The 13347-nt window shown below is 37.1% G+C and overlaps 1 pseudogene across 1 annotated transcript in view; it reads left to right on the top strand.

Annotated features, from left to right (window-relative positions):
* The first annotated feature begins 370 nt into the window (after nt 1-370).
* Nucleotides 371-13347, top strand: part of LOC149547751 (mannan endo-1,4-beta-mannosidase 8-like) — a 38428-nt pseudogene continuing 25451 nt past the window's right edge. Inside the window, exons 1-2 of the transcript XR_016353914.1 lie at nt 371-846; nt 936-1130. The product of XR_016353914.1 is annotated as a mannan endo-1,4-beta-mannosidase 8-like (transcript). The remainder of the gene's footprint in view (nt 847-935; nt 1131-13347) is intronic.

Genomic DNA, 13347 nt, shown 5'->3' with positions numbered 1-13347 from the left:
ATGTTGTCAAAATTGGCCAGATATTGTTCAAAGATAGGTGAATAATATTAATGAAATCACTATTGCTATGTTCCATCCATCCGTCAGCATTGCCACAAATTAATTTTTTAATACAATGGAAAAAGCTCAATACCCTTCTGTTCACCACAACAGCCAATGGGAAATTTGAATTTAACATGTTCTTATAAATGAAAATAATGGCATGAATTCAAAAACATTATGAAACCAGGTTGGAATGCATATATAAAAAATTTCAATTGGTCAAAACTTATTGAAAATTTGCATCCACTTGGATGCTACAGTATGGCAGGAACTAATAACCTATCAAAAATCCATACATGGGACCGCTTCATTATTTACGGACTTCCAACCTAAAAAGTAAATGGGTGATGGAGGATTTCCATCAATTTTTTTTTGGATATCCAGCGATGACAGAAAGCAGAGCATTGTCATATGGGCGACAATTTAACTCACCAGGTTATGATGAGTGTACGAACAATTAATTTCCTCTCTTCTGGGATTTATGAGATGCTTGTCTCAATGCTCGTGGGTATTCGTTTTCGTATGTTACAGATGGAAGGTCGTTTAGATGGATTTTGTTGGAGCATGGTGGAAAGAATTGGCACACAGTTTGTAGTTGATGGATCACCATTTTATGTAAATGGGTTCAATACATACTGGCTAATGGTGTACGCCGTGGATCCTTGTACCAGACCCACTGTAATTTCTTTGTTTCAGGAAGCAGCCTCCGCAGGCCTTACTGTAGGACGCACATGGGCTTTCAATGATGGTGATTGGAGAGCTCTTCAGATATCTCCTGGTGTTTATGATGAACAAGTATTCAAGGCAAGAAAATATAGAGGAGGATCTCTTCATTTATTGTTGTCGAGATAATCCAATGGTGATTTTGATTCACGGTTTTTGGGAATGCGCAGGCTTTAGATTTCGTAATAAGGGAGGCAGAGAACAACAAAATTCGCTTGATATTGAGCCTGGTCAACAACTGGAATGATTAGGGGGGGAAAGCACAATATGTAAAGTGGGGAAGAAATGCTGGCTTAAAGTTGCATTCGGATGATGCGTTCTTCTGGGATCCAACAATTCGGAGTTACTTCAAAGCACATATTAAGGTTATCTCAGCACCTTACCTATCGTTCTGCTTTTATTAAAAAAATTTAAAAGGTTACTTTTAATTGATACTCGTAAATGCAGCGGAAGATGCTTGCTTGAATTGAAGAGAATATACATACTGGATGAATTAATTCACAATCAGTTACAGTTTGAGGGGCAACAAGACCAAACAAATATATAGGAATAAAGTAGGAGTGCTAAATAAACATCTGGGACTGAACAAAAGAAACAGCAGACAAACAAACAAACGGCGAAAGACCCACATCATCTTGGACCACGTTTAGTAATCTATTAACTCTGCTTGCTGCCCGATATTGTCTGCATGGACAGTATATTAGAAAAGTAGAACAACAAAAACAAAGAGGAGAAAGAAAGAACTTCCAGCTTAATTTTATTGAATAATAGATGCAAATTTATACAATAGCTTGACTCAACAACATTCTTAAATGACTGTTAATTAGATTGGCAACAAACTACTTCATGATTGACAACACACACATAAACTTGACATTAACTGAAAATTAAGGACACCTAACTCAACACATCTACAATAAGAACTTGATTCAAACTAAAACTGTTTGACTCAATTCTAAACTAAACTTGTGTTGCCAACAACTCAGCAAGGCTTGCCACATGTGCAACAATTATTATTGACTAACATTGGAATATTAACTCCAACACCCCCACTTAATGTGATAACTAAAGGAAACATTATCTAGAAATTATACTTTGAAAATATGTCATAGAGGAGTAAGACTTTCTTCATAATTATGCAGCTATCATCTAGCCTTGAAACACCATTGGACACACCATCTCCATATGAAATGTCTCGTAACCCTTGTAAAGGTACGATGCCAAGCTTCCAGACTTTTAGATCTCTCCGAACTATTGGACACACCATCTCCACATGAAATGCCTCATAACCCTCGTAAAAGTATAGCCTCTCCGATCCTATAGCACCTCAAACTATTTGAGCATCCATTTAACCTCCACTACATCTTTTCCTATTTTTCAGAGCATTGATCTCTTCAAAGTCAAACAATTTTTTCAATGAAAATATGATCATTTGGTGGTTCTTCTCTTGGCCTCATCTTCTTAACAAGTTCTTCTCTATCAGACAAAACTTAATAGGAAGATAGCTCTGATACCATATTGGAAAAGTAGAACAACAAAAACAAAGAGGAGAAAGAAAGAACTTCCAACTTAATTTTATTGAATAATAGAGGCCAATTTATACAATAGCTTGACTCAACAACATTTCTAAATGACTACTAATTAGATTGACAATAAACTACTTCATGATTGACAACACACACATAAACTTGACACCAACTGAAACTTATAGACACCTAACTCAACACATCTACAATAAGAACTTGATTCAAACTAAAACTCTTTGACTCAATCCTAAACTAAACTTGTGTTGCCAACAACTCAACAAGGCTTGCCACATGTGCAACAATTATTATTGACTACCATTGGAACATTAACTCCAACGCAGTATGCTCTTGCAATTTGTTGTTAAGACTTCAAATAGCCAACTAATTTGGTGGATGAATTCTTAACATGGTAGGTGACCAACTAAATCTTGCCAAGAGCCTCACACACTAACTCTATCTTAAAAGCAAAGACAAACTTCTCCACAGATTTTTTCTTCAAAGCTTTAATAATAAGACGTGACACATGAGAGAAACCTAAAGCTTCTCCTTCAGCTAGATTGTTAATTGTTTTGGCATCTGGAATAGGATGTACACTGCTTGCACTGCATGTCAAAGTTGAATTTCCAGTACCTACGAACAGGATTGGTCTGTGAGAAATCCTTAGTATTCACATTAGATGTTCTGTTTCCTTTAGCACCAAACTGATTAATGTTCGCAGAAGATCTATGGCCCTCCAAGAGTTAAAGGTTTTCAATTTCACGTGCAATGAGCTGATAGTAGGGTAAGTTGCACTTTGCGAAGTTTTGCAAGGTCAAACTCAAATGTGCTCCAAACTTTTTCTTTATTGAAGTGATTTGCTAAAGATCTCTGTGTTCGTTTTGAGCCCTATGATCCAGACAGGCATGGTTGGGGTCACATTTCATAGGAACAGAAGATCTTTTCTCTTGAAGGGAGTTTTCCATTCAACCACTAGTGATTCAAGAGACACAGGTATAATCTGAGAGACCTTAAGCTTTTACATTATCTTTCTCCATAGCTTGAAGGCAAAGAGGCAATGAAGAAGGTATGCACCAGTTTCATCAGTGTTATCATACATAATACATTTTATGTGGACCCTTCTTCTTTTGGTTTTCTTGATAGAAATTTACCATGAACAACTAGCTAGAGGGAAAAATAAGCTTTTGATCAAGTTTCAAACTGCTGTCGGTACTACTAGAGAATTTGTGTTGATTTCTTCATTAGTGGAGCAAATTAGGCTGATTTTAATAGTGTATTTTCCAAAAGAAGAGAGATTCCGTCTTATTCTATCCTCTTCTCTAGAAGCCATTAATCTTAATTTGAGCTGTAGAGAACTAAGGACATCCCATGCCTGGCAAAGCTTGAGCAGGACCATAGCAAAACAATTTCATCTTTTAATTGTTCTACCATTTTCTTCTTCTTAAATCGAGTAGCTCTCTACATTTTTTCCTTGAGTTATGTAGAGAAAGCATTGAAGATCTTTTAAGTCCTTGAAATCAAGTGGCTAGTTTTAAGCTAGATATCTTTACATAAATTTATCTTTAAACCTCTTCAAACACTCTATTTGACAAAGGAAGGCATTGAATTCCTAATCCTCCGATGCTGTACCAGATAACAGATTGCCAGGGGCTATCTTTAGCAGTTTCTTTTTGGTTCTTTCCCGTCCAATTGTTTTTCTCTAAAGACTCCACCCCAGAGGGAATCATAATCACTAAGTTCGAACAGATAAGTCTCAATTATGATTGACCCTAAAAGGGGCACTACAAAGTTGCTGGTTCAGATTCGTGTTCAGAGTTGGGTTCGAGATTTGTTCAATTTTTTTTGGGGTGGGTTCAGGTTCATTTTGGGTTTGTTGGTACAAAAACGTGTGTGTGTGTGTGTGTGACAAGAAATAAACCCATACACCATTATGCTGATAGTAAAGTAACATAGCAAAATACACCACCATATCTATGTTTTAGTTCAATAGGTTATTAATTGCATCATTTAGCCATACATACAACATGATACGCTTGCTTGGTCACATGCATGAAACATATTTCCATATCAAGGAGACAGTTTGATAATGAAAGGAATCATTAAAACGTAAGTGTAGTTATCTAAATTTTTGTTTTGTATTGTTTAGAGGACTTAGGATTTCTAGCCAAATCTAGATCAAAAGTTAATATACTAATTTTAAGCCCTGAATTCAAAGATATCACAACTTTTTAAAGAAACTCTTCTAAAATCGTCAATTTGGATTTCACCTATTGTCAATTTGGATTTCCTCTATAAGAAAACTTTCTTTTTTATTAACAAATGCACAAATGACATATAAACCATCCTTTTTGGCCTTTTTAGTAGTCACTTTTAGGTTTGGGAGGGTCAAATAGACCAAATTAGGCAAAAAAACACTTAAAAAACTCAAGATTTGTTTTGAGACCAGATTCGGCCCAAGTTTGCCTAAGCAGCAAATTCTTCCAAATTCGCCCCAAATTTTGCTCGGGTTCCTTTGATAGAATTTGCAACAAATTTGTGGCTCCATAAGTGAACTTGGGGCGAATTTGACAAGGACTAGACTTTGTGTAGAATTGAACCAAACCTTTAGGGTTGCTAGAGAGAATTTGTTAACTTAGGGGAAAACCCTCCTACTCAAGGGAAAAACCCAACCACACCCAAAATGTGTTAGAGTTTGTAGCTATGATAGAAATCTTTATCTCTAGGCATTAACTCCATTATAGTCATCTTCAGCTGAGAATGGCATTTATGATAATTGTAATATTAAATATAATATGCGTCATTCATCATGCGTTAAGACATGGAAATACAAAGAGTTGTATTTCTAATTAAGAGTTATATTGTTGGGAATTTCAAGAGACCTTTCGTTGTTAAGTAAAGAGTCTCTCTTGTGTTTTATATATCACATCTAGCAAAAGGCATTGTACACTTGATTTTATCATCAATAAAATGATCTTTTGTTTTGTGTGGTTGGGTTTTTGCCTTCATTCTTGAAGGGTTTTCCCAGGATATTTTTGTGTCTCTTGCATCTATTTTGGTTATTCATTATTGCTTTTTATCTTGTTTGTGGGTTAAAAATCCAAAATGGTATCAGAGCTAGGCTAGATAACATCAATAATGGAATTCTATTTGTTTTAAGTCCCTACATGTGTTTTAGATTACTATTTTGTAATCTCTCTATTAGCGTTGGAGTATTGATGTTAGGTCAAGTCATGTTTTCTTTGTTAAAGAATCTTGTACATATCATGTAACTATGTCTTGCATATGTTGAGGTCAATGGTTGTGCCGTCAATTTATTCTGGTATTCTGGAGACATCTGTTCATGATTTTTATTGATCATTGTTGATTTTTTATTATAAGATATTGCATCCGTTCTTATCTTCTCTTGGAGTATGATTTGTCAGCATATGTCAAGAGTGTCTTCTTCGTGTGCATGATTATGGTCATGCTGCCGATCTAGTAGTTTATGCTCTAGAGGTGTTGTCTTGAGATGTAATCATCGACTTCGCAAGGATGCCCTAATAGTTGGCCCCTACACTTTCCTGTGAATTTTCTCAATGTCATCGTGGTGATTGAAAAGAGTCTGTAGGGTCTTAACATGTGTTGATGTTTTGTGTATCATGTTTTTTTATTACAAACAAAAGCTTGTACCCTGAACTATGTTTGTGGGGAGATTTGAAGCCGACTTTTTTTGTCTAAGTTCGATTTGGGGGCTTTTAACATGCGTTTCATTCCGACCAATTGATTTCTAGATGGAAGATGTTCAAGTGAAGTATCATGCGAATGTTTTCACAGGCCTCAGGATTGATACAAATAATAAAGGAATTCTTAGCAACTGATGTTGTGAAGAAAGGAAAAAAAACCATTGATTGTGCATGTCACGATAGATTGTGGGAGAAGTCATTAGTTAATTTTTTATCAAGGCATAGTAAAAACAATGGAATGAAGTAAAAGGACTAGAATGGTTGTGAATATAAAATTTAATTTCTCCTTCGACTCTTCATAGGATGACCATGCCATGTTGACTATCGTTTATTCAAGAAGGACACAACAATTCATCTCACCGTCTCAGCAAGTGTTGATCGCTCCTTTCGGCAAGTTGGAATCATCCTCACACCGTGTAACTTAGTGATAATCTTGGATTGCTATCTCCTCGTGGGATTCATCAGAATGGATAGATACATTGTTTATCTTTCTTTATTTTCATCAGAGATTGTTCGATGTGTTTTTATTTGGTTCTTTCAAACAAGAATTTTGTTATCGTCTATTTTTTCGTTTCAGTGTCTTTGTTTTGATGGGGAATAGATAAGTCATATTACTCTTTTATATGCTTTAAAGAAAGTTGGTGTCTATAGTTGCAGAGCTTGGTCATCTTCTGTCGGTTCAAGTTCTATTTTCAAGATTGAATGCTCATAACGGATAGCCGATGCCTATATGCGTATACATGATCAGAACAAAACTTATGATGCTTGTACGCATATGTATGGTGTAAAGACCATTAGAACATATGCAATTTGATGGTTCAATTATCATCTCCATTTGTAAAACAAGATGAGGAGAGTATAGTCGAGTATGTTATTCTGGGAAACAAAAGAGGCATCATAATTATTATTACATGGCATGACAATTTCTCTAATCTTCTTCCAATGGTGCATCACTAGGAGAATGTTTGATTCTCTTATTTCCTTCCAACGATGTATGATTGGGACACATAGATGCGATAGTGCATGATTGAGACTTACACAAACAAATGGCATATGATGAAAGAAAGTAACTACAATTTAGCAGAGAGACTTGATCATTTTCCTTGGTCTCAGTCTGTTCATTTGTAGACATTGTTGTCAAGTCTTCTTCGTCGAGTGTTCAAGTACAACAATCTATGATCAATTTGTGTCTTGATCACATGAATTTGTCATATGCTTATTGTAAAGAGTTTTTTGTGTCAGTATAATTTGAAGATTTGGGTTAGATACTTGAACTATTTGTTAAGCTCAACCTCTTCATATTCATATACATGTGGTTCCTATTTCTGTTTGCATCAACATTAGGTTTTGGGCATCCCATCCTTGGTGGCTATTTGTTGACGCAGGGTAGGCTGGGAGAGACTAAGGCCAAAAGGCACACTTAGCTACCCAAACCACCATGCGAAAGTTAACACAATGGAAGCAAACACAAAAGAGAACAACACCATAGAGAGAGAGGAAAATATTCTTTATTGATTCATGAAAATATCATCATACATGCCCAACTGTAAGGCCTTCTGGGTTACGACCAAATACAATTACATTCACGATCTAAGATCCAGCGTCAAATTTGCACTTTCCAGTTCTGCTCTCCAATCCTCCTTAAAATTGCTCTAGCTCTAAGCCTAAACACTCTATTTATACTAGCCAAAACGGCTTACAGATCATTCTAGAACATAGAGAGGCCACAAGTCGATTCTCAGCAAATATTAAATACCCATCATGAAAATAAACCTAACATTGAATACTTGAAGAGCCACAAGTCGGCCTACATCAGCAATTAAATGTCTAGAAATCAATGTCTGAGCAAAATCGCGATATCTCCTAGCTCTGATTGAATTAGAGCTCACATTTTGAATTTTGGGTAGTATTTTAGGTCCTCTACAACCCCTTAAGTGCGCAAAGGCTGATTTACCAAGGATAAGTGCGCATCCATCCCGAAAGTCAAGCACATAAAACTATCGTGCAGAACTGCCAAAAATCGATACTTTGGGAGAATTGCCATATCTCCCAACTTGTGAGGAATTACAACTTGCACCTTTGACATAAGGAAGTACTCTAGGCCCTCTTCAATCCTTGAAAAGCACATCCTCTAATTCATTGTACAAAATTAGTTACACGGTTTGCAACAGGCACCCAGAAACTAGAAAACATAGTTTCAACAACAAGGTAAAAACTGAAAACATGCAGGATGCTCCTGCATCATCTGTGACCACATGGAATCATACATTTTTTTGGCTCTCAATTACTGCTTCATCCTCTTAATGAGTGAGCTTGATCTTGATGATACTTGTAGACTCTCCATAAACTTTGGTCTAGGTACATGTTGCAAAGATAAGTATTGCATGAAATTGCTAAGATAAGTATGCTATGATTTTTGAAGTTCTATTATAGTTGAAAATAGTGGTTACCTTTCAGTACAATTGACTATAAATAGCGATTGAACTTTTATCTCTAATAGTTGTAGGATGCAACAAGAAATGCAATAGGTTGAATTGATTAAGAGGGAGATGTTGAGCTTTAGAGGGAGATTGTAGCTTCGGAGGGAGGCTTCATAATTAAGAGGGAGTGCTTATGGAATCCCCTTCATTCTCATATATACTTGTGATGCTTGTGGTATTTGTAAAATTCGAGACTTAAATGGAACTAAGTCTAGTTTTGTTATGCCTATTTCTATTCTTGTGTGAATAAATGAGATTGTAAGAATCAACTATGATAGCTCTTTCACTCTGGGAGTGATCATCATGTGGAGAGAATCCATGATGACATCATGTGGAGAGAATTTGTAATGCGAGTTGGATGTCATATTGAGTGATTCCATGATAGTTCACGTAGAGAAAATCCGTGATTAAAGGCTTAGATGGGATTCTTGCAAATCTATCATGTTGAATAATTCCATGATTATTAACAATGAGTAAATTGTTCTCTTAGTGTCATGTTTAGAGATTCCATGACAACATTATGAAAACTGTTTGTGTTTCTTGCAGGGTTTTTCATGTTGAGCGATTCCATGAAATTTTATAAGATCTGTGTGATTAGATATTATCATTGACATTTTAGTTGCAGCCTTTTGTGATTGTCTAACTAAAGATTTCTCTCTCGCTAAGAGGGAGCATTGGAGTTTGTAGCTGCGATAAAAATCTTTATCTCTGGGCGTTAATTCTGTTATAGCCATCTTCAGCTGAAAATAACATTTATGATAACTGTAATATTATATAATGACATGTGTCATTCATCATCTGTTAAGGCATAATATACAAAAAGTTGTATTTGTAATAAAGAGTTATATTGTTGGGAATTTCAAGGGACCTTCCATTGTTAAGTGAAGAGTCTCTCTTGTGTTATATATATCGCATCTAGCAATAGACATTGTACACTTGATTTTATCATCAATAAAATGATCTTTTGTTTAGTGTGGCTGGGTTTTTCCCTTCATTCTCGAAGGGTTTTCCCAAGATATTTCTGTGTGTCTCTTGCATCTATTCTGGTTATTCATTATTGCTGTTTATCTGATTTCTGGGTTAAAAGTCCAACAAAATGATGATGCCTTTATTGTAGATCTTAGAATAAATAAAAGTATCTTGCTTATGATTGAAGTTCTCAACAATCAATCAATAAGCCTGCCTCTTTCCAAGCATCTAACAGTCTCAAATGAGACAACTGCTTAACAATAAACATGGTTCACGGACCAGCTCGACAATCATACACATATCACCTAATGAGTCAATACAAAATGTGTTTTAAATCTCTGCACTTATATTCTTAGTACAAAAGAGCAGCAAAGCAATGTCACAAAAATAATCCTCTCTTGCTAAACAACAACAACAAAACCTGTGAATTAGTTCTCTATATATAAACCGAACAAAGATATATATCATTACCATAAAACTGAAGAATCCTATATTGAGGAGCAATCATCGCTTGTTTTTGATAATTAAACAACCAATAAGGGGGCTAGCCCTTTACAAGAAGGAAATGGAGAGGACCATTAGCACAACAATAGGGGTGTCGCACTATCTGTAGAATAACACAAGGTCACGATAGACCAATTACAATGCAAGTGCCAAAATAGGCACATAAGATAACCAAAGGCCAACAGAGCCATCTTATACATGACCAAAAAGCAATCCAAATTTTCCCACTTCCGAGCCTTGAAGAACCTTGAGGAGAGCAAAGTCCCCCGATGGTGAAAGAAAACATCTCCAAAGAGATCCACTTCCCGATTGCACATCCCCTTTCCACCTCAATAGAAAAGGGGCCCATCTCAATAGGAACAAGGAAGAAGTACACCAAAAGGAAGAGGAGGAAACACTAGACCCCCTTCCTAGCCATCTGAGCACTAGGCTCAACCACAAAGTTGGGAGAAGTCCCAAAACCAGCTGCTTAAATTACCCAAAAATTCCAATCCAGAACGAGCCATTGAAAACTAGCAGCAATCGTCTTGCATGTAGAAAAAGCAAAACAACTCTCCCATATAAGCATAAGGGAGAGGCCACTCAACATGGAAGTTAGAGACGAGCCTTTCAACCACACCTGCACTCCCGTAAGGAGACCCATCACCTTCCAACAACAAATTAGAGAAACCTGGATAAAACCACAATACCTCTTGTCCTAGCAGCATCAGCCCCAAGGAGTTGCTTCAAGATCCACCCAGAGCGGTTTACATCAACAAAAGTAAACAAACCTTTTGTTGGCTTCTGTCTACTCGCCCCCCAAATAGGGTAACCACCATTTGAAGAAACAAAGGCCACCAAATAATATGGTGTTGAGTAGACCCTACAAATGTACAACCAAACAACACATCTTGAGTAGCTAACATTTGGAAACCATAACTGAAGCCCTCAATATTTCCTACAGGGACAACACTTGGACAACCAAGCACCATCCCCTCAACTACAACCTTCTTTTGCAAGTAGAGAGTACCCTAGGCCAACCTTAAGACCTAGTCAAAAATTTGGGTAGAGACCCCATCATAGTCCCTAGGCACAACGTTCATTGTCTACTGCTAGAGCAAGCTATAATCAACAGCTTGGGTCCTCCAAGTCCTTCTAATAACAGTCACGTAACTAATCATCCCTATAGTAGCACCATACTGGTGCCATCGACTCCTTAGAAGAAAGCAAAAACCCAAAATAATTCGCCTCAACAATTGAGGGAGTAAACCCTTTAGCAAGTCAAATGTTTTCCAAAACAAAAGCAAAGCCATGGGTAGAGATCAGGGTCAAAACCTCAAAAGCATACGTAGGCTTTTTCCCAAACCTATTCCAATAACCACAAATAAGTGTGAAAAGGGCAAAAAAAGTAACAAGTGCAAAAAGCCTGCGAGAATCCTCTTGCCAAAACACATCACAACAGTTGCAGTCCAGTAAAATCCCTAGCCAAGACTCATGCCCACCCATGTCAGAACAGATAGAAACCACATAAAGAGGAGATCGAGAGCCATAACTACAGCTCCCCACTTGGACTTTGTAAGTCGTTCGCGATAAACACATCCAATGGGTTTGTGGAAACGAGACACGAGAAGTAGAAGAGCCCGCATAATTAGACCCCCAACCTTTGAAAATCTCAGGAAGCCACCAAGGACTAGAAGCTCCCACACCATCATTGAAACTAGACAAAGCCTTAGGGACAAACCCCTTTGAATGCAAGTCCCAACACAGGAAAGATATTCCCGAACAGGTCCAAACCAGTCCATCCCCATTAGGAGCACACAACCAAAGAGAAGGGGAACCCACAACAAAGGGCACACCGCTAGAGAATTCCACCCAAACAAGGAACCAAGCATTCAAACGAGAAAGAAAGTGGCCCAAGTATGCCAAAAGAACAATGATCCTTTTGTAGGAAGCCCTAGATGCCAAAGACACCTCACGAACATAGATCCCAGCAGAAAACTCCGAATGTAGCAAAGAAGGGGAGAAACAAATCACCCATTGCATCAACTCCTTCCCAAATCCTCCTGGATCATCCCCTACTTTAGCATCTTTCTCTCTAGAACACTCTGATTTTGAAATGCCACCCCCATTCCTCTTCTTGCTCAGAGCCTTTGAGTTAGATGGAACAACATCAACATCTTTAATATAAAAACCGATGATATCAATTAGCCAACATCATCAATGAATAAACAGACGGCTATATAATATAAACAGTCAACACTTCCATAAATAAATTAATTGATGATATGCTCTGCCAAGGGCAAACTATACTTTACAACTGTACAATGCCAAGAAAATTAATGGGAAAGATACATGAACACATCTAATATAGACGAAGGTTGAGCCAAGTTGTCGTATGATTGATTTGAACAAATGAATAGGATAGGAAAAATACGATGGTAGGAACTTGGAAGACGACACCAACAATAATCATGATGCCAATAAAAGAAATACGATAATAAATACGGAGAAGGAACTAAGAGATATGATGCCAACAAAATAGTCTTACAAGATCTGAAACCACGCAGCATGCTGGAGTATCATGAACAAAAGTTTGAACATATAGGATGAATCACACAACAAACTATTATAGGTACAGAGGAGCTCTATCGCAGCTACTTCATCTTTAACACTCTATCATAGCAAGAGATAAGTCCTTCACATTTCATAGCATAGCAAGCAAAAGAAGCATAACTACTCCTAGAGGGTGAATGAGAAAATCAGAAAATAAAGTAATGGATTCACAAATGACTTCCACCATGGCTACTCTCAGAGGGTGGATCCACCATGGCTATTCCTAGAGGGTGGAACAAGGGATTTCACCTTGAACATCTCTCGTAGAGAAGAACTCATTAACAAGGGATTTCAACTTGAAATCCTCTCCCAGAGAAGAACTCATTAACAAGGGATTTCAACTCAAACTTCTCTCATAGAGAAGAACTCATTAACAAAGGATTTCATCTCAAACTTTTCCTTCATAGAGAAGAACTCATTAACAAGTCTTCATGATGATAAGGCTCGCTTAGAGACAAATATCAACCTTTTGACCTATGAAATCAAACTCCTTCTGAGTTAGGTATCAACCTTCTGACCTCCTTGTCCAAGGTTGTCTGTGATGAATAGACAGGCTCCCTCTAAATGGAGACTCCTCAACAGAGGCATCTTTCTCACTACTTTGATTATCAAAATGAAATAGATCTGATTCCAATGTTGATCAAACAAGGAGCTTTAACAGTCACACTATTACACAAGCTAGCTAATTCTCAGCAAAAGGATTTGGGCCTCTTCCTTTATTGCTCAAGCTCCCTCTGAATCTTAATTCCTCCTCTTAGAATAAACTAATCACAAGATAATCTGAATAGGTAC

This window comes from Cupressus sempervirens, chromosome 7 (genome assembly GCF_028749045.1).
Source record: "Cupressus sempervirens isolate cs-2001-9-10 chromosome 7, ASM2874904v1, whole genome shotgun sequence".
NCBI classification, from domain to species: domain Eukaryota; kingdom Viridiplantae; phylum Streptophyta; class Pinopsida; order Cupressales; family Cupressaceae; genus Cupressus; species Cupressus sempervirens.
Note: the sequence above shows the minus strand (reverse complement) of the source record. Positions and strands in the feature narration are given on the sequence as shown.